Source organism: Argopecten irradians, chromosome 2, assembly GCF_041381155.1.
Source record: "Argopecten irradians isolate NY chromosome 2, Ai_NY, whole genome shotgun sequence".
Lineage (NCBI taxonomy): Eukaryota > Metazoa > Mollusca > Bivalvia > Pectinida > Pectinidae > Argopecten > Argopecten irradians.
This window is the reverse complement of record NC_091135.1, coordinates 9,846,540-9,866,365: the sequence shown is the minus strand read 5'-3', so window position 1 is coordinate 9,866,365 and position 19,826 is coordinate 9,846,540. Positions and strand designations below refer to the sequence as shown.

At 34.3% G+C, this 19,826-nt stretch overlaps 1 protein-coding gene across 1 annotated transcript in view; it reads right to left on the bottom strand.

Annotated features, from left to right (window-relative positions):
* Positions 1-19,826, bottom strand: part of LOC138314390 (5-hydroxytryptamine receptor-like) — a 117,521-nt gene that overhangs the window by 33,273 nt on the left and 64,422 nt on the right. The window contains exon 2 of the mRNA XM_069254694.1: positions 14,404-14,446. The gene's annotated coding sequence lies outside the window, so the exon portion shown is untranslated. The remainder of the gene's footprint in view (positions 1-14,403; positions 14,447-19,826) is intronic.

Below are 19,826 nucleotides of genomic sequence, written 5' to 3'. Positions count from 1 at the left end.
AATAAATATCTAGACATTAAAAACAGTGTTCGTGCACACAACAAATATCTAGTTAATAGGAAATAGCGTTCATGCACAAAATAAATATCTAGTCAATAGCAAAATAGCGTTCATGAACACAACAAATATCTAGTCAATAGTAAAAGGCGTTCTTGCACACAATAAATGTCTAGTCAATAGAAAATAGCGTTCGTGCACACAATAAACGTGCACACAATAAATATCTAGTCAATAGAAATAGCATTCGTGCATACAATGAATATCTAGTCAATAGAAAATAGCATTCGTACACACAATAAATATCTAGTCAATAGAAAATAGCGTTCGTCACACAATAAATATCTAGTCAATTGAAAAAAGCATTGTCGTACACACAATAAATATATCTAGTCAATAGAAAATAGCGTTCGTGCACACAATAAATATCTAGTCAATTGAAAAATAGCATTAGTTCACACAATGATAATCGAGTCAATAGAAAATAGCGTTCGTGCACACAATAAATATCTAGTCAATAGAAAATAGCGTTCGTGCACACAATAAATATCTAGTCAATTGAAAAATAGCATTCGTGCACACAATGAAATATCTAGTCAATAGAAAACACAATAAATATCTAGTCAATAGAAAAATAGCGTTCGTGCACACAATAAATATCTAGTCAATAGAAAAATAGCGTTCGTGCACACAATAAATATCTAGTCAATAGAAAATAGCGTTCGTGCACACAATAAATATCTAGTCAATTGAAAAATAGCATTCGTACACACAATAAATATCTAGTCAATAGAAAATAGCGTTCGTGCACACAATAAATATCTAGTCAATTGAAAAATAGCATTAGTTCACACAATGATAATCGAGTCAATAGAAAATAGCGTTCGTGCACACAATAAATATCTAGTGAATTGAAAAATAGCATTAGTTCACACAATGATAATCGAGTCAATAGAAAATAGCGTTCGTGCACACAATAAATATCTAGTCAATAGAAAAATAGCGTTCGTGCACACAATAAATATCTAGTCAATTGAAAAATAGCATTAGTTCACACAATAATCGAGTCAATAGAAAATAGCGTGTGCACACAAATGTGATGTTCGTGCACACAATAAATATCTAGTCAATAGAAAAATAGCGTTCGTGCACACAATAAATATCTAGTCAATAGAAAAATAGCGTTCGTGCACACAATAAATATCTAGTCAATAGAAAAATAGCGTTCGTGCACACAATAAATATCTAGTCAATAGAAAAATAGCGTTCGTGCACACAATAAATATCGAGTCAATAGAAAATAGCGTTCGTGCACACAATAGATATCGAGTCAATAGAAAATAGCGTTCGTGCACACAATAAATATCTAGTCAATAGAAAAATAGCGTTCGTGCACACAATAAATATCTAGTCAATAGAAAAATAGCGTTCGTGCACACAATAAATATCTAGTCAATAGAAAAATAGCGTTCGTGCACACAATAAATATCGAGTCAATAGAAAATAGCGTTCGTGCACACAATAAATATCTAGTCAATAGAAAAATAGCATTAGTTCACACAATGATAATCGAGTCAATAGAAAATAGCGTTCGTGCACACAATAAATATCTAGTCAATAGAAAATAGCGTTCGTGCACACAATAAATATCTAGTCAATAGAAAAATAGCGTTCGTGCACACAATAAATATCGAGTCAATAGAAAAATAGCGTTCGTGCACACAATAAATATCGAGTCAATAGAAAATAGCGTTCGTGCACACAATAAATATCTAGTCAATAGAAAAATAGCGTTCGTGCACACAATAAATATCTAGTCAATAGAAAAATAGCGTTCGTGCACACAATAAATATCTAGTCAATAGAAAATAGCGTTCGTGCACACAATAAATATCTAGTCAATAGAAAATAGCGTTCGTGCACACAATGAATATCTAGTGAATAGAAAAAATCACGTTTGTGCATACAATAAATATCATGACAGGTAATATCAAATAGTAAATAAACAGGCGATATGACGTTGAATAACTTAAAATACGTTGGTGTCACAATTATGTAAACAGGCTTTTTAAGTTTATTCTTGAATTTCTGCTTCATTGAATAGCACGGACCTTCTCTCTAAAGAGAAATTCCAAAACTATCAATAGGTTGCCTGCACAAATTACTAAGACTATTCTACTCCTGCTCTTCACAGTGTGCTTTCCGTTTATTTGCAATCGTTTGGTTGTTTGTTTTGTTTTACAATGTAGCGATGTGGAATGTTTTCACCTTGTAGCGATATACACTTACAATTGTAGGTAGTTTTACCGTCTGCACGACTTCTGCTTTGTTAAGAAGGTCATTCTAGCATTGAGATATCAGAAGTGCACCCTAAGATGCTTAATATATTGTTCTTCTTTCTGCCATTTTGTGTCCTTCGTTCATACTCTAATTTCTGTTTGTTATGGTATGGAGCTAATATACTGCAATGAATCATATTTCAATCGTGCGGTAAGCAGTTCATCTTTCAACACATCTTTGGTTCTAGCTATATATATTGTCATGTTCTAGTACGAATTTGAGTAAATCTTGACTTATCCAGATATAATTTGGTAAGTACAATGGATGAACTATGCTTTGCTAATTAATACTAATTCATCATCGTTGCGTACATTACATATATGTACTTTAATAATTGGACATGGAACATTACACAACCTACATGAGGGATAACCTCAGGTATATTGTACTTTAGCCGACACCCACCTAAGCGTGCTGTGATCTGTTACGCCTTCTAGTAAATCAATAGTACTGTTACATCTGAATTATGTATCAAACAAAGACTAGATCATCAATTTACGTGTTCTGTTACAGAATGGACATACTGAAGTATCTATTGCTATCTGTTGATTCTTCCAGTGTGACCAAACACCAATGTAAAGCATCGTCGGTTTCTTAGGTCAAAGGCCAAATGTGGTCAAAGGTCAAAGGTCGAAACAACGACTGCTATAATCAAACAATGTGTTTATGTGTTGCCAAACACTTCGGAACTCTGAGGTCAAATTGAACGATATAGCTTCATCGGTAGAGACGTGTTTCTCATTTTAGCAAGGACGTTTAGATTGTTATTGTAAAGTTGCCGTCAGAAGAGCTGAGATCGTGGGTGAGCGATTGGCCATAGACAGACTACAGCCCCCATCTGTGCCCGAGCCCCCGGGGAAATCATGGTCCGTCGCTTCGTTCGTACCTGCCAATCAAATACTATCAAGCGAAATGTTGCAATAAAGATGATACAATGTAATATGTAGAAGGAGATTTCATCACCGCGTGCATACTGACATTCTATCAGGCTGATACTGAGTACCAGGACAACTTATTGGTATCATTTTCCTCTTTATTTTTATAAAGTATATATAGTGCAGGACAATGAAATATGTAAGCAGTGTTGCTAACATACACAATGCATGGGACAATATGCTTCATAAATGCAACTAGCTCTTCAACTTTCGATGATGATAATGTTTTCAATTGAATAATTGATCTTCACATCCCTGAAAACATATGACGATCACACCTCAGAATGTAAAACATAGAATATATGTAATGTTAAATTATTGACATGTATAAGTTACTACTGATAAAACAGATACACCAAATATGACCTGGATCTCCGAAAATTCCGCTGTAATCTGTAACACACAAATCAGCATCGCAAGCGAGTGAAAGATGTCCGGAATTCTGACAAAAACTTACAAGCTGTTCTATATCACTGAATAATGGTGTTATAGAAAGGGAAGTGAAATATGATAATTATAATGCAAATCGTTGATACGGATTATAGCACAAGGCGACACCTTGTCTAAATTTGGAAGAAAACAACGGACTGTTTATTGGTTGTGTAAATTTTCATGGAAAAAACGTTCGATTTCTTCGCAAGTTGTGTTTCCACAAAGTATTCCGTATGCACAATAAACATCAAAATTAAAACCACCATGCACATCAACAACACATCATTAAATTTAACATAATGCATTCGGTAGTTGTCGTTTTTGTAGTGTGAGTGTGTTTACGTGTCCTTCACGCCGAATTGCTTGCCCATAAACCATTATCAATGTCCAAGGGATCAAAAGGGTTCTAAATGCGGCGATTGGCATATCGGGAAAAAAAAGACCAAAGGAATTGATAAAATTGGCAGGCAATATATTTTGAAGCAAAAGTGTAATCAACATATAGAAGGTCAAAGCACTCTGGATTGTCATTTGTGTGACGTAAATAAAAGGACGGAAGTTTGTGTCGGGGCGTTCGATAGGGACACCAGTTTTAAAAGATAACAATTCATCAATTAATATAAAGGTTGGAAAAATAAAAATTAATACATTCATCACATATCTCTCAAACCACATTTATTATTGTAATACTTTAATACTTCTGAGTATGCTACTTTTAGATTCATTTCAAAGGTTTAAAAGTGTCAACTTTGTCGAAAAACCATTATTGCGAATCAAAACCAACGTAAACAATCTAGATAAACATTGGTGTAAATAAAAGGGCAAAAGGAATTAAACTAGGCCACCACGAGGGATGTATGTGTCTACGATTCATGTTTGTTTACCAATAAACATAAGAAAATGTATCTGAAGTTTATCTGACCGCAAAGTTATGTACATATGGATCCAACTGATTATTTGGTTGTGACACCAACGGTTATTAGGTAAGGAAGGTGTTAAAAGGACATCATATCTAAAGACAGAATATTTCTTGATTTGATCAGGGTGAAAAATAATATCGTCGTTATTTTAAGTGAATGTATTTTTGCAAATGCAGGTTTCATACCGAATTACCTTTTTTTGTTTACCTGGTTGTCCCCATTTCCCCGTATAATGTTGTCAGTTACGGTTTACATCTCAAGTAAAGACTGACCTACATGTAACATTGAAAGCGTATTTAATTTGAATGGCAGACAAAACCTACAGGCCCAATGAATCTTCTGATTGCTTCTGGGCCTTATTTCGACAGCATTGCTAGGATTCCCAATTATTACCAGCATGTCCATTACGCATCACTCTTGTCCCATCTCAAGCGTAATTCACGTGCAGATCGCTTCCGGCCCCCTAATGACCTGCGTATACCGCTACGGAAAATTAACCAGAATGCATAATTGATTAAAAGAAATGGAGAATTTCGGCACCGAATGGTATTAGGAGATTTAAAAAGCCGTCTAAATTTACCAACACTTAAACGCGTCCAATCCGACCTGCTAGGCACTAATTGGCGTTTCCTCTGGTGTGGTTCGATAAATTTACGCAATCGATTTGCAACACCACTAAGATTACTCCTAAAAATTTACCAGAAGCTTTGAGATAAATGCATATATTTCCAAAGCGGCTTTTAAAAGAAATATCAAATGTTGCACAGAAAAGCGCAGAAAAAAACCGTAGATTTCTCTACTATGTTAAACAGCATAGAATGCTCATAGCATGCTCATAGAATGCTCATAGAATGGCTCATAGAATGCTCATAGAATGCTCATAGAATGTTCATTGGATGCTCATAGAATGCTCATAGAATGCTCATAGAATGTTCATTGGATGCTCATAGAATGTTCATAGAATGCTCATAGAATGTTCATTGGATGCTCATAGAATGCTCATAGAATGTTCATAGAATATTCATAGAATGCTCATAGCATGTTCATAGCATGCTCATTTCATAGGCGAACAACGGCAAATACTAGAAGGTGATATTTGCTGGCTAAACGGCGAAAACTGGAAAACAAAGAGATAAACACACTGTTCTGGAACGTACATGTGATGTACCCTCTAATTCAGAATTATGAATGTGCTTCAATTGGTAAAGAGTGTCCTCATCAATTGATGAAATAATACATGCTTTGTCCAGGTAAATTAGATTAAAGATCGATTTTGTCTGTGAACTTTCCCTATATTCCATGGTTATAAGTCTTTACTCTGATGGACATATATTCACTAACCGAGTTTTTTATTCATTGAATGAATACCTTTTAGTGGACAACAAATTTTGGAAAGTGGAGAGAGATATGTCAATACGTGTTACATGACATTAAAAAAACAACCTTACTATGAAGTGGTGATGGCTACATTTCCAGAAAAAATCCGAAATCCACTCTTCCGTCTGTGGATGTCACAGAGTTACCTCCCTTGCGGAAAGGTACATTGTCTCGTCATTATTTTGTAAACGAAACTCACACGTCATTTTCTCTAAATATATGACGATATGTTCGCGAACACATGACGTCACAATCAGGGCAGATAACTCGGTAATTTGCAAATACGGAATATGTATAACACATAATGGTTTTAAACGAAAGGACACTACTTTCTTTGTGGTTCAGCCCCAATCATAAAATCGTTATCAAAGTATTTATAAGTCCTTCTAAACTAAACTACTAACACAATTTAGTGAAATTCTTTTCTCGAGTGCTTTTTCGTAATTAAAATTCTCTCTGTTTTGTCGAAGCCAATCATAAGTGGTTAAACAATCTCTCGCAGAGTTTGTTGCGGTCTGCTGAAAGTAGGGACCGCTATGAATCCTGGGAGAGATTTCAGTATGAGATGGTATTTTCCGAAACCAATGTCAAAGCTTGTTACAAGCAAAATTGAATTATGTGTAGTTAGACAAACAAAATATTTCGACATTTTTCGAAAGAGTAGGTCATATACCAAAAAACAATTTCATCCCTAACCATATTAAAGATTTTCTTTCAATCTCATCGGCTAACGGCTAATTCTGTAATTAGGGAATTTCACACTTGACAAATTGCCTTTAAAAGAAAACACGTTTTCGGATGTAAACGGAAATTAGTCACGTGTTATTCGACGGGTTCACTCCGGGCACCAATATCGAAACCGGAGAAAAATGTGGCCGACACTTAATTCTAGAACCATCTCATTGTGAAGCCCAAAGCGAGAGCAGCGTCTCTTTCGTGACTCTCGGATTTCCAAATGACAGGAATTGATCCAACTCAGATGGACATTACAAGCTCTCGTTGTCACAGAGATTGGTTGGTGTTTACTTTGCAGATAAACATCACTACCATCGGGATTTAGCAAGTTGGTACTTCATTTTGCAGATAACTTTCTGCAAAGCAACTTGTTTTCGCGACAAGAAAATTTTGCGTTTTCATGCCTTGTAAGCTTTCGGATACGATAGCGATTTGACGTCGTGAACTAGGCGATTTGTCTGCACTATATTAAATCATTTATCAACTACACGAAATGTATTCATCCGCGAATGTAATTCGGCTAACAAAATTTGACTCTTTTGATCTATAGGATAATTCAGATGGTTGGCCATGATCACATGATAATTTAAACCCATTGGTCAGATCGCTATAAACCAATGAAAATGAAATCAACAAGATCGAATGTAACAGTGATAATATGAATATTAATCAAACACACGTAAAAATACACTTGTTTGTCATCATAAACTAACAAATGCAAGATTTCATGTCATTCATTAGAATAAGTAAATCCCTACTTTTTTTGAAAGCAACTGCGTTTGGGTTTTCCAATATAACGGCGCCCATATGAAAATAGGCCCCAAATTCATAACCTAATTATTTTCTATCTTCAAGAGTATAAGGGATATAAAAGCAATATCTAAAATGTTTCCAAATGCATTTTAAACTTATTAAATCAAACTTCAACGAATGTATATCTATTACGTCTTGTTTTCAACAAAAAGATAATTTTGATGAAAAAGGAAAAACACGCGATCCGCCATCTTGGATCCAAGTGATATGCTTCAAGAAACAAACCACTTGTAACGGTTCGGTTCGGCAGGCACAGCGCGTTCCTTTACAGATACAACAGATTTGTACCGATACAATTGGTACGAACCCACAAATGGAAAGCACGACAAATAAATATCAAGAGAAAAAGAAAACCAAAAATATGATAACTTCATATTTTTCGTGTCATTTTGTTGGATCATCGACAAAATGCATTCACCTTCCTTACATAAGCTTCTTGTTAGGGATATTAATCAAAAGGTATTACAGTCATATCTAAACCACATATATATCCATTTGATGTACACTTTGGCAGTACACAAAAGCTGAAGATCAATACTTGGATAAAGACTACTTATTCTCGTAAAAACGAAATAAAATATAAACGCCACGCGAAACTGAGCCCATATATCAGTGACGTAATCACATTTTCGTTTATAGACATATTTGGATCTATTGTACAGCGGTTCGCTCAGCCAACCATACACGCCCTGAAGGTTTTACAAATGGACCAACTGATTTTAGTCGTAGTAACGTTATTATTGGCTGTCGGTGTTTATATCGAGTTCCAAACGTAGTCTCTAAACTAGTATATCTGTATTTGATTATCCACAGCCCCATTATCGTAAAGAACAAACTATAGCACTTAAGCAGTATATCATCGGTTGTTCTGTTTTGTTGTGTAAATATTTGATAAGAGCTTACTGTATCGATGCTGCAAACCAGCAAATCTGTCATTTTCAGAAGTGTTCATTACACTTCATATCGGAGATGTATTAAGTTATATTTATGCGTTTGCACGCTCTTTGTTGTAAATTGTAAAATGTTGGTTACGATCATCTCGACAACAATTGTGTTTGTTTCTTATCTGTCCGCTTCTGTACATCTTTATCATTGACAGGGAAATGCGTGTTAGAGACTTTAAAAACATATTTGACCGGATTTAATGACCGAGTATAGATAACTTGTCGGATATTCTATCGATATGAGATACAATGTAGGCTAAAAAATCCCAATAAGGGAATTGTCTTTCAATTACATTTTACTTATATTCATTGTTTTCAGAAACATTATTTATATGTACTTTAAACATGACTGTGATATCATCTCATGTGATAGCCCGATATATACATGTAGTTGAGTCAAAATCTCCTAATACTTTGGAATAGCTACTTTCAAATGAACGTTACAACTGATTATGGCGAATAAATAAATAGATGGAAGTATAAAATGCTAAATATTAAGGTATTCATTCATTTTTTCTAATGCACTTGGAAACCGACCAGAGGCTGTCATATGAGCTTTCACCATCGGGAAAAGCAGTATTGCAGGTTGGCACAAGCCAGAAAAATAAACCCGATGAAAGCCGCTATCTAATGATGAACGTCATATTTTGTCAAGTGCATGGAAACTTAGCAGTTTTCTTGTTGAAATGTGATGTCTCAAATGGCGCCTAACCTTTATGCAGATACACGGAAATTACCGATCCGGATATTATCCAGACCGGCAATGGCCAGGATGCTAGTGTATCCCTTGAGATTTAGAGACATGTTGAACAGCGAAGGGTACAATGCTCCCGGAAAACGATAAAGACGCTGGCTGCTATATGGAGACATGCATTGTTTCTGTTGTCGATAACGTTTGTTTACAAACCGAAACTGACATTTATAATTCCCAAAAGACGATAAATGTTCGTATTATTTGGCTTGGATGACTATCTGTTGACTCTCCGTTCTTTTAAGTTTCATTTAAAATTCATCAAAGCTATTTTTTGCGTTAGCACAATATTGAAAAAGTTTGGCGTGGTGACGTATTACTTGGATATGATAGAATGAATATATTTAGATGTAATTGTCAGGGAATTATCGGGGATAGTTATAATATATAGCTTTTTGTAATCTCCAGAAGACTCTCGCTCTTAAATGCGTTCATTTCAATCTTTGCGATTAGGCATTTGGTGGAACAAATTGTTCACTAACTCTTAGCTTATATAGACGTGACTTCATGGATGTGTTTTCAACAGTAGTACACGTCAGTTAGGCAGCACTATACTGTTATTTAGGAATCAGTTTTCTCTATCACAATAAGACACAAAAACACTTTAGTCGTATATACGCAATCACTACTCACGCACAACGCTTCTTAAGCGGGAGGTACGCCTAATATGACCTTTGTCGAACTATAAAACTCACTGTAAATTAAAATAAAACTACAAAACCACGTAAAAACACTGAAGAAAAAAAAAGTCATTTTTCGAAAAAAACTATAAACAAAGTGTAAAAGATGAAATAAAATAATTGTCTTTTTCTGTAAGCTATCTGTCATATCATTTTGTACAAAACTTTCTTATTTCTCAAAGAAAGAATTCGTTGTTGCTCTGTTCACTAGATTTGAACAAATGTTTACAATTAATCAACTATGAATATTGACTATATACTTAACCTTATATAAAGACTGTGGGATCGTCGTTGCTCTTTCATAGACTCTTTCAATGTGTCGTTTATTAGATCTTATATATACATGACAAATAGACAAGGCAAATATTACTGTATTGTTTCATTGTTCGCTGCCTAATACACCCCTAGTATATCATGTAAGCTATAACATATCATTACATGGCCGGCGTTTGCTTTCAATATATAATATTTAAGTAGACTATTTTTGACATTTCATGCATGTCTAGAGATTTTACGGCAATCCATGATCTTCTCTTTACGTTATAATACAGGGTATCGCCCACTTTACCTGCCAGCTTGTTCAGAAACTAATCCGCCATTATGTAATATCATATATAGTAGGTGGTGTGTTACAAACAACAGACACTGTAGTTATTATATAAGGCACACAAAGTCTTTTTCAGCAACTGTCGAACACCAAACATTTTTTCTTCAAACCTGTCCAATCTGTTATATTTATTAAAATATTAGTATAAAGCTGTGTTTAGAACATATTTATGCTATCACATATCTTTTTAAATTAAAAAAATCTTTTTATAATCTGCAATGTTATTCACTTCTTGTATAATTATATGCTAGTATTCGATGGTAGGTAATCCAAACTATAAAACCTTCTCTATCTTCCGAATAACACTTCGCAATTTCAAAATTTACAACAAATCCTTATGCAAATAAATGTCTTTTAAAAACTCTCCTGTGAAAATGCAGCAATCGTTGAAAGTCTTCAATGAGGTTTTAAAATCGCATCACTATGCATTTCGAATGCTACATCTAAATGTGGCTTACATAAATCCCCAGAGTTGATTTTCATAACCTGCTATTTCGAATTCTGCTGTTTTTATCTTTCATTTTCAGAGTGCAACGTGTTCTGGCACATGCTTATGATTAAACGTTAGTGTCTTTCATTTTCTGATCTTATTTATTTCCTTACGTTTTATTATATCGTGATGACAAGATTATTGTTTTTATGATGTAATAAAAGTAACATTGTTAACTAATTTGGTTTTGTTATGATATTATCTGTTAATGTGACTTGATTCGACGTAAGTTACGTTTTGATAACATTTTAATGACATGATGTCAGTCTTCAGAGCGGAAGTGCGTTGTCTTAAGATATGAACTGAACGCATAAAAATCTCACAACAGTACAAAAGTCAACTAAAGGCAATTAAGAATCACCGAAGAGGTAGTTCAAATATTGCTAGGAGACCATTAATTTGTGCGTTAGAATTGAGGTGATTCAATTACGACTAATTAAATAATTAAAAAGTGGGGTTCTGGGTAATAAGCGCCACTTACGGTGACAATGGGCATAAAAGAATGATAAAGCAAAGTGCCTTCTTCTAACCTATTTTGATTATATGTGTTATGCGCATGTTTTTTATATATCACATGTAGTAATGTCCAGTCATACGCCTATGTAATACTATAAGACTCTTTCATATATGGATTTGAAAGATAGGGATATTCTACCCGAGGGTCACAAAATGTAAAACCCGAGGCTTGCCGAGGGTTTTCCATCAATTTGTGTATCCAAGGGTAGAATATCCCCATCCTTCATATCCACGTATGAAAGAGTATTTTTCTCTCATACCTCGACGTTCTATTGCAATTTTACTGCTATTATTTTCCGCCATTTTGAAATAAATTCGAAAAAAACATGACTGCAAGTCAAATCTTAATTTATGAAAATTGCATGATATTTTCAATGCAAATCCCGTTGTTTGTATATTTTAAAGTAAATCAAGCTTAATTTCGGAAAAAACATGTTAAAACTGTACCGAGAAAATAAAAAAAAGTTGACGCTGCGACTACGTGACATCATGAGGCTGTATTGCATGGATAGCCATGAATGCATTGCCCGAGACCAGCCAGTGTTATGTATGTAGGCACGAGAGATATAAGGAAATATAAAGGGCAGTGCCATGTTAGTGGCATATAGTGTCTACTGTTAAAAAAATGGCCAAGCAATATATTTGAACTTCTCCAAAAAAATTGAGAAATAATACACGAAAGATAAATATTTAGTTACTTAATGTCGAGTATTACTATACCGATGCCTGAATAGTCTAGAAAATAATTTTGCATGTACAATGCAAAGCGAGTTATCCTAGTGTTATCTTAGCTTTGTAAGAAATTATGGGAGATTTGTGTTTGGTAAGCCGGTATTAAAACAGTACTTTTTTAATGGAGAGTTCATATCTTATTTTGAATGTACAAAAATCGTTTGTGAAACTACTTCTTCGTTTTCAGACTGGAAAGTTAATAAGATGTTTCTGAAATGTTATGATGATATGACAAAATTCTCGACATCGTTTTGTCATTCATGTTAAGATATAAACTAGGGCTGTTACAGTCAAACGGTGATGAGGTTAATGTTCCTGGTATTCTAATCATGTTTTTTGTACACTTAATTACATGGATGGACACTTTGTTGTTTTTTGAAATGAAAGAGTAGTACATAAACTTTAATAATTTGAACTTTATGTAGTGGAACTTGTTGTTCAATCTTTCGCAAATATCCAATGTTAACCTCAACTCCCTAAGAAGCATGGGGGGCTGCTGCTACGGTATCACTTGCATCTGTCATCCAGTGTGATAATTTACAACTGAATAACTAGCCTAACTAAGAATTCAAGAATTTTGCACAATTATAGTGTCTAGATTAAATTCATTCTATCGTTACCTAAATTCTACCCTTTGACAAGTGCGCTGCTGGAGTACATCTTTAAATGCGGAAAATATGGTCATAACACCCCCTTGGCTAGTTGAATGTAATATACTGTAGAAAGCTTGAAGTGCTATATGCTGTGGGTTATAAAAGACGATAGATAATTTGTCAGATTTCTTAAACTTTGAGATGCTGAAATGACTGAGACAGACTATTTCTTTCCAGAAAAATGATAAGTGACGTCTCATAAAGATGAATATAGATAGAAGCTTGGAGCACTATACGTCAAAAAACAAGGATTTATGTATCGCCTACTTCGCCCTTTCCCGAATCGTTCGATCAATGCATGGACGTGGCAGCATGTTGCAGGAGTTGGTTAAAATGGAACTTCTAAAAAATCGTTAGTATATATGTATTATGAAATAACGTCAGACAACTCGAATGAACCGATCTCAATTTCAAAGCAAAGGTAATTAATCAAGTATAATTGATGATGATGGGGAATTGGGCTGGCACAAAATCCGATGCCCATACCCCGTCTGCTTTAGGTATCTAGATAAATGAGTCTGTCTGTAGGATACTGTAAATTATTGCACTTTTCAAACAAAAAGCCCCAAACCCTATGGCTGCCAATCATGCAATATATGTCTCCTCAGGGAGCGATGGGTGTTGTAATATGCGTGAACTCCTCTAACCTAATGTGGGCTCCATCGCCAAAAAATGATTAATTTTTCTGGTTTAGTGTGACACAAACATTACACGGAGCTTCTCCATTGGCAGAATGTGGATTAATTTACTATTAATGACACTCCCGGTGGTGACGACACAGAAATAAAATCTCACTTTATTAAATGAATATTTGATTATAGTACTTTAATCACTTGAGGACCAGCAGGAAGTAATAACCACATGTCTAATTAACGGAATCAAGTACGGAGATGGAGTATTCCGGACGAAAATCTTTACGAACGGAGTTATACGGGTATTTAACAACCTCTATGATGTACTTTACCATATTTATTAACCTTTCAGCACCCCTATACCAGGTGAATCCCGGTAGAGGCCTGTCGTTAAACAGTGGAAACTTATTTATTTCAGAAAATATACTCGCATGGTGCCAGAATAGTTTGCGCAGTCCTTATCTTTGTACGCATTTTATGACTTTCCTGTAATGAGTCCGATTTATGCTGTGTGTTACAACATTTTCTTATCATATAATTCTCAAATATATATAAATATTATACATATGAACGTTTTAAAGTAACAGTTATAGTGCAATTTTAATCCTCGATCAAAACGCCGAGGTTTCCGTAGAAATTTTATGCCTTGCGCCTGGAGATAGCAGAGTCGGGGGTCAAATGGAAGGTTTTAAACACCTTTCACACACGGCAGCGAAGTTCAACTGTGATGAATTAATAATGAACCTCCGGACACATTTCAACGCATTCCATTCCCACTAAAATTCCCTTAAAAGTCTATTATAACTAAGACACTACTGACTAATCATAATAAATTGACGTTACACTTACCTTTTTTTGATGTTATGTCAGCGATGGCTAGTCTGTGAGTACTCTGAAACGAAACATAAATCATTAATAAAAAATACATTTGTTAATTTATCTTTTTTCTAGCAAAATGTGTCATTTTTATTTAAATGTATCATACCTTGAAGTGCAATTTGTACACCAAGTTACATGTATTCTAGTAGATTATCTTGAAAAAAATATTGTAATGAATTTGTTGACTTATGTTACATAGATTTTAAACATTGTATAACTTACTTTTTTATCAGTTTTTAATTGCATTAATAAAAAACTAATTGATTAATGTGAATTGTTTATCTCAAAAATGGTTACCATATGAAGTGTTTGAGCTGGCTTTCTCCAGAAATCCAAACGAACTTTCTACGATGTGATAGCATTACCATTAGTAGTTTGAAAACTTGTTTTGTATTTAAACGTAAATGTAACATCAGGGAATCTATTTCACGATGAAACTGATCACGCCAAGCTGATGTTGATAACGATATGAATGCGTTACATACAATGATGTTATTTATTATTGACATATACATGCATGAACGCATGAATAGAGAAACAAATAAGACGTAAAAGTTTTATTATAATTTACATTATTGTGTGTCGTGATATCATGATGGCTTATTATGATGAAATTATAAAATATTAATATGATAATATTCAAAGCGATACCATCAAATTATGAAAAATGATCTTATGTCACATATAACGTTACATTGTACGATAAATCATATTGATAGGAACGGCGATCATTGATAATATATATCTATATATATATATATACTTTATATAATTATTTTTATTTACGTAAGTGCATGCATGGGTGGAAATACATTACATAATTTCATAAATATTTAAGACTACCTATCTCAATAGGGGATGTACATGTTATGATCAATTTCATAATGATCACTATTTTGATGGTATCAATACCCTATTTCCTGTCACGTGCTAGGTTGGTTACTTATATAACACAAACTCCTATGTCAGGCTCAATAGACCAGAATATGTATTTATGACGATAGTGACATACAAACAAAAGTACTAGACAAAGTTACATTACTCATGGGACAAGAATTATTTTCTATTGTATTATGTGACATTCGATAACTTTCCTTTTTTAACATATCATAATTAGCATACACTCTTTCGGATATTTAAATATGCTTCTATATGCATCCATGTAATCATATGGAGAGGGCGTATATAGGCCTGCTGTCCGATCTTAACTGAATCTTTTGATTTACAAAACTATTTTTGAAATGAATAAACACTCCCCCAAAATAAAACTATTTCAAAAAATAAAACGTTTTAAAATGTCATCGTTTAGAGATAATATTCATAATGACGAGATAAAATATAGCATCTGTACGAATTATTCGTTGCCAAAGCATGAACCATCAGACAGATTGGTTTATTGAAAACATCGTTAAATACTGTATAAAACCAAATCAGTAACATTAGTTATTACTGAACCTCCCTCATCGGCATCCCCACGGACATCGAGATAACAGCTCAAACAACTGCCCCATCGCTCGACCCCCTAGATGGTATCGTGTAGGGGAATACAGCAGGATTTCCATATTAATGTGTATATTGGTGATATCTATCAGATATGCCCGAAAGCAAATATTTTTAAAGATATGAGCCAAATCGATTTAGCCCAGTCACGGTATACCATCACATAACTACGTATCTACTTGTATTGCACAAACTGTGTGTACGCGTGGTAAACAAACCCAAAGTTAGTATCCTGCTTGATTAATGCGTGATGAAGAAGAATACATCATAAAATTGAGTTAAGACACATTTCTTTCTATTGCTAGAACTGCTATTTTATTATCATTATTATTTCCAGGTCTGCTTTGTTCCTTTATGTCTTCATTTCTTTCGATTCTACAGTCAGCGTTATTTAAGAATAGGTGTTCCCCGACATGTAAGTACTAATTGTGTGTATTACAGACTGCAGTATGTTCTTTTTGTGGCTTCTTGTGATAGCGACACACTATTGTGTTACCACTGCCGAACATTATAAACAACATTCCCATGCTGCCATAGCAGAAAAACAAGTTTACTTTAAAATGATACTTTCTTGTGAAGTCCACGTAAGCTGTACTGATGTACCCGATCTTCGATCTATTGTAAGCAAATAATGCTTCTAAACCACCCTGAAACAATATACTACGAAAACATTTTAGTAGAATACTTTGTTTGGTTTACATGTAATAAGTTTAACCTCCTATAAGGGTCGTTTATGGACGTGCTAGGCTTGTTGGTGGAGGAAAGCCGGAGTTATAGGAGAAAAACCACCGAACAAGCGGTAGAATATCCAGGTACATGATTTCGATTCATTGATGGGTGAGAGCAATTAAATGTAACTTATTTAATGACACTATATAAATAAAAATAATATCTTAATATTTCTACTCATCAACTAACACACAAACCAAATACACTGACTGCTCAAGCAGAAAATAGGTGATGGCATTAAGGAAGAGTTGTGTTCTACGGTGGGATCAAATCTATTTCTACATTACATGAACTATTTAAAGGATAACTTTATGACAAGAGAGATCCTTTGTCAACAAATATGAAATATATAGTTACCGGATATTGTAAACAGCTGTGACATCATAACCATTAGTAATTTATAGATTATCGATAAAACAAATCACTTTGAAGTTGTCACGTTTGTTAGTTAGGTAACATATCGCTGTGACCCGTTTCTGACATGTGATGTGGTACTTATGAAACGATACCATAAGTTATCTTAGTTATGTCATTGGTTCATTGCCGGATATATCGACCGATAAGTGTTTAATCTAAATTGACCTCCAAGCAATTCAATGTACTAACAGCATTGCAATACAAGTATTTAGTACCATGGGTATTTCTAATATGTTTTCCAATAAAAGAATATAACATATTTTAACAGGACTATGCGGTAAATAAGTGTTTGGCTAAGCATGTTATCCTTTTTTAATGAAGTTTTTATTATCATTAAGAAAATGCTAAGATTCATACAGCTTAATGCAGTAAGAAAATGAATGTATTAATGACCACAACAAAAAATCATACAGCTGCAAAAACAGCAGATATATAAAATGTATCGCAACCATTTTATGTATGAAAAGCTATAATATTATATTTACACGTTTAATCTTAAGAAAAATGATTCGTTACTAATAAATTTTATGTTACGGACAAAAAACTAGTTAACATTCAAACAATAGTCTATTGAAAGCAAAAAAAAAAAAAAAAAAAAAAACACCTTGAAAGTTCACCGTTCACATAATGACGCCATTTTTTTAAAACCGTGTCAATGTAATACGTGTATTATCACAAGCACAAAATGCAGATGTGTTCAAATAAAATTATGTTCAATCAAACTGATCTTTACTGGCGGCGTGCCTCTTTCTTTTCGTTTCATTGACATTAGACAAAGCAAAGTTGTTATTTGGAATTGAGTATGAAGACGGTTTCACGGTCACTGCAAATAAACAGTCATGGACTGTAGTTCACACTACCGACTCGACACGCTGAGAACCAACATTTCATCTGTGAACTGGGTTACCAAAATTTCAAATGATTGCATACACACAAAATTCAGAACTTTATATAGGACGTCATGCGATATAGAATGTCTACCATGACGATAGACTCCCGAAACGAAAAAATACACCAAGAGAGAAAAAAACCAAACATGTTTCATGTTTCTTGGTTGTATTAATATGTCGACGTCAATTCGATCTAAATATAAACTCCTTTGACAATCACTCAATTTTAATTGTTAGATGAAGGTGAAAAACGTTTCGCTCTTTTGTAATCACAGCTGTCCTTAGGAACAGAAAATGTGTTTCTCATACAGTGAACCTGTCTAAAATCACTATCTATGATATCCCTTAGTGTGTCAATCATAATTCAGAACAAAAAAAATCCGCATGTCTCTTTTGATTAAAGCAAGACCTCATTATGGTTTTGTATTATAGGCTATATAGTCTGCACCACGAAGGACTGGGGTACTAGCATCCTTTTCTAACGGCGCTGTGTGGTCTGGTCGTCCCAATGCATAATTCGATTTATGAATAATTTCAAAATCTTTGGACAATCTTATCAAGGATAATCAGATTTTGAAGCAGCACTTTGCTTAACCGGGGTTTATTCTGTATCCGTAATGTCATATTTAGTTGGCAGAGTTGTCCCTATATGAAACGTTCGCCCCGGCGTTTGGGAAATGGAAGTAGTGATTTTATCGGCTTTCTGTCCGACAATATCGCTCATTGGTCCCAGTACGCAGAACAGTCCGCCAGGCTCTACCGTATGTATCATTAGATTCATTTCGGCCTATTTTACCACCGTTTCTTTGTCGTTTTATCCCTGTAAATGTATCTTATTTCCTCCAAGTGCAAAACCAAATGTCGTAACAGCAAGGACATGTCTTTTGGGATTATCCTGTTTCGTTTTGATAACACGCTCTACGGCGCACTTTTTCACGTACTGGGGAAACATAATCCCTGATGTACAGTGTATAAAATGAAATCAGTTCAGATATTCTCCGTTCGTTTAGTAAAATGATATTATATTACTGGTCATATGCATTATCGGAATGTATACGAACGATTCGGTTACTCAATTGGAGACAGATTTATAAAGCTATTGGGAGTTCTAGGAGTTTAGTTTCGTATAAACAAAAACGAATTGGTCAATAATATCCACATAATACAGTGTACTATAAGTGAATGAGTCAGAAACGTTTATAAAACCAGTTTATGTTTCCTGGGGTTGTATATACATGATCCTAAAACATATATACATTACAAACAGACTGGTCAATATGTCCGTAGACACTATGGTCAGTATGGCGTGACCGTACCATGCATTGTCACGGTGAAGACGAACCACTATCAATGTCCTCTATATACCACGACGGTCAAATGAAAACACTTAATTCAGGTGGCACCTGTGGTGTTTTGTTCAGTACGTTTCATCATTTGTAACGTTTGATGACTTTTATCTAGATTTCTTCAACTATCCGGTAAAAGTCGTGGACATTGTTCGTTCTACATGTACCTCTGTGTTAGGGTTATAAAAAAGGAACAACAGTTTGAACCTTATTCTTGTGCTTCTTCTTTTACAGAAACAATCCATTGTATCTCTTGAATTTCAATCGAGCATTTACCATAGTGAATTATGTTTTAGATTTATCTCCTTGTCGAGGAAAAGCACTGAAGTATAATGTTCATTATAAATGTTTTCACTTATATAACATAATCAGTATTTAAGATATCTTACAATAGATGATTCGCATTGTCTGCAATATGAGGCACCACTTTTAGTCATTCTGGATGCCATAGTGTGTTTCACTGAGAAGTCACTATATTATCAAGTATACATATATATATATATATATTTAT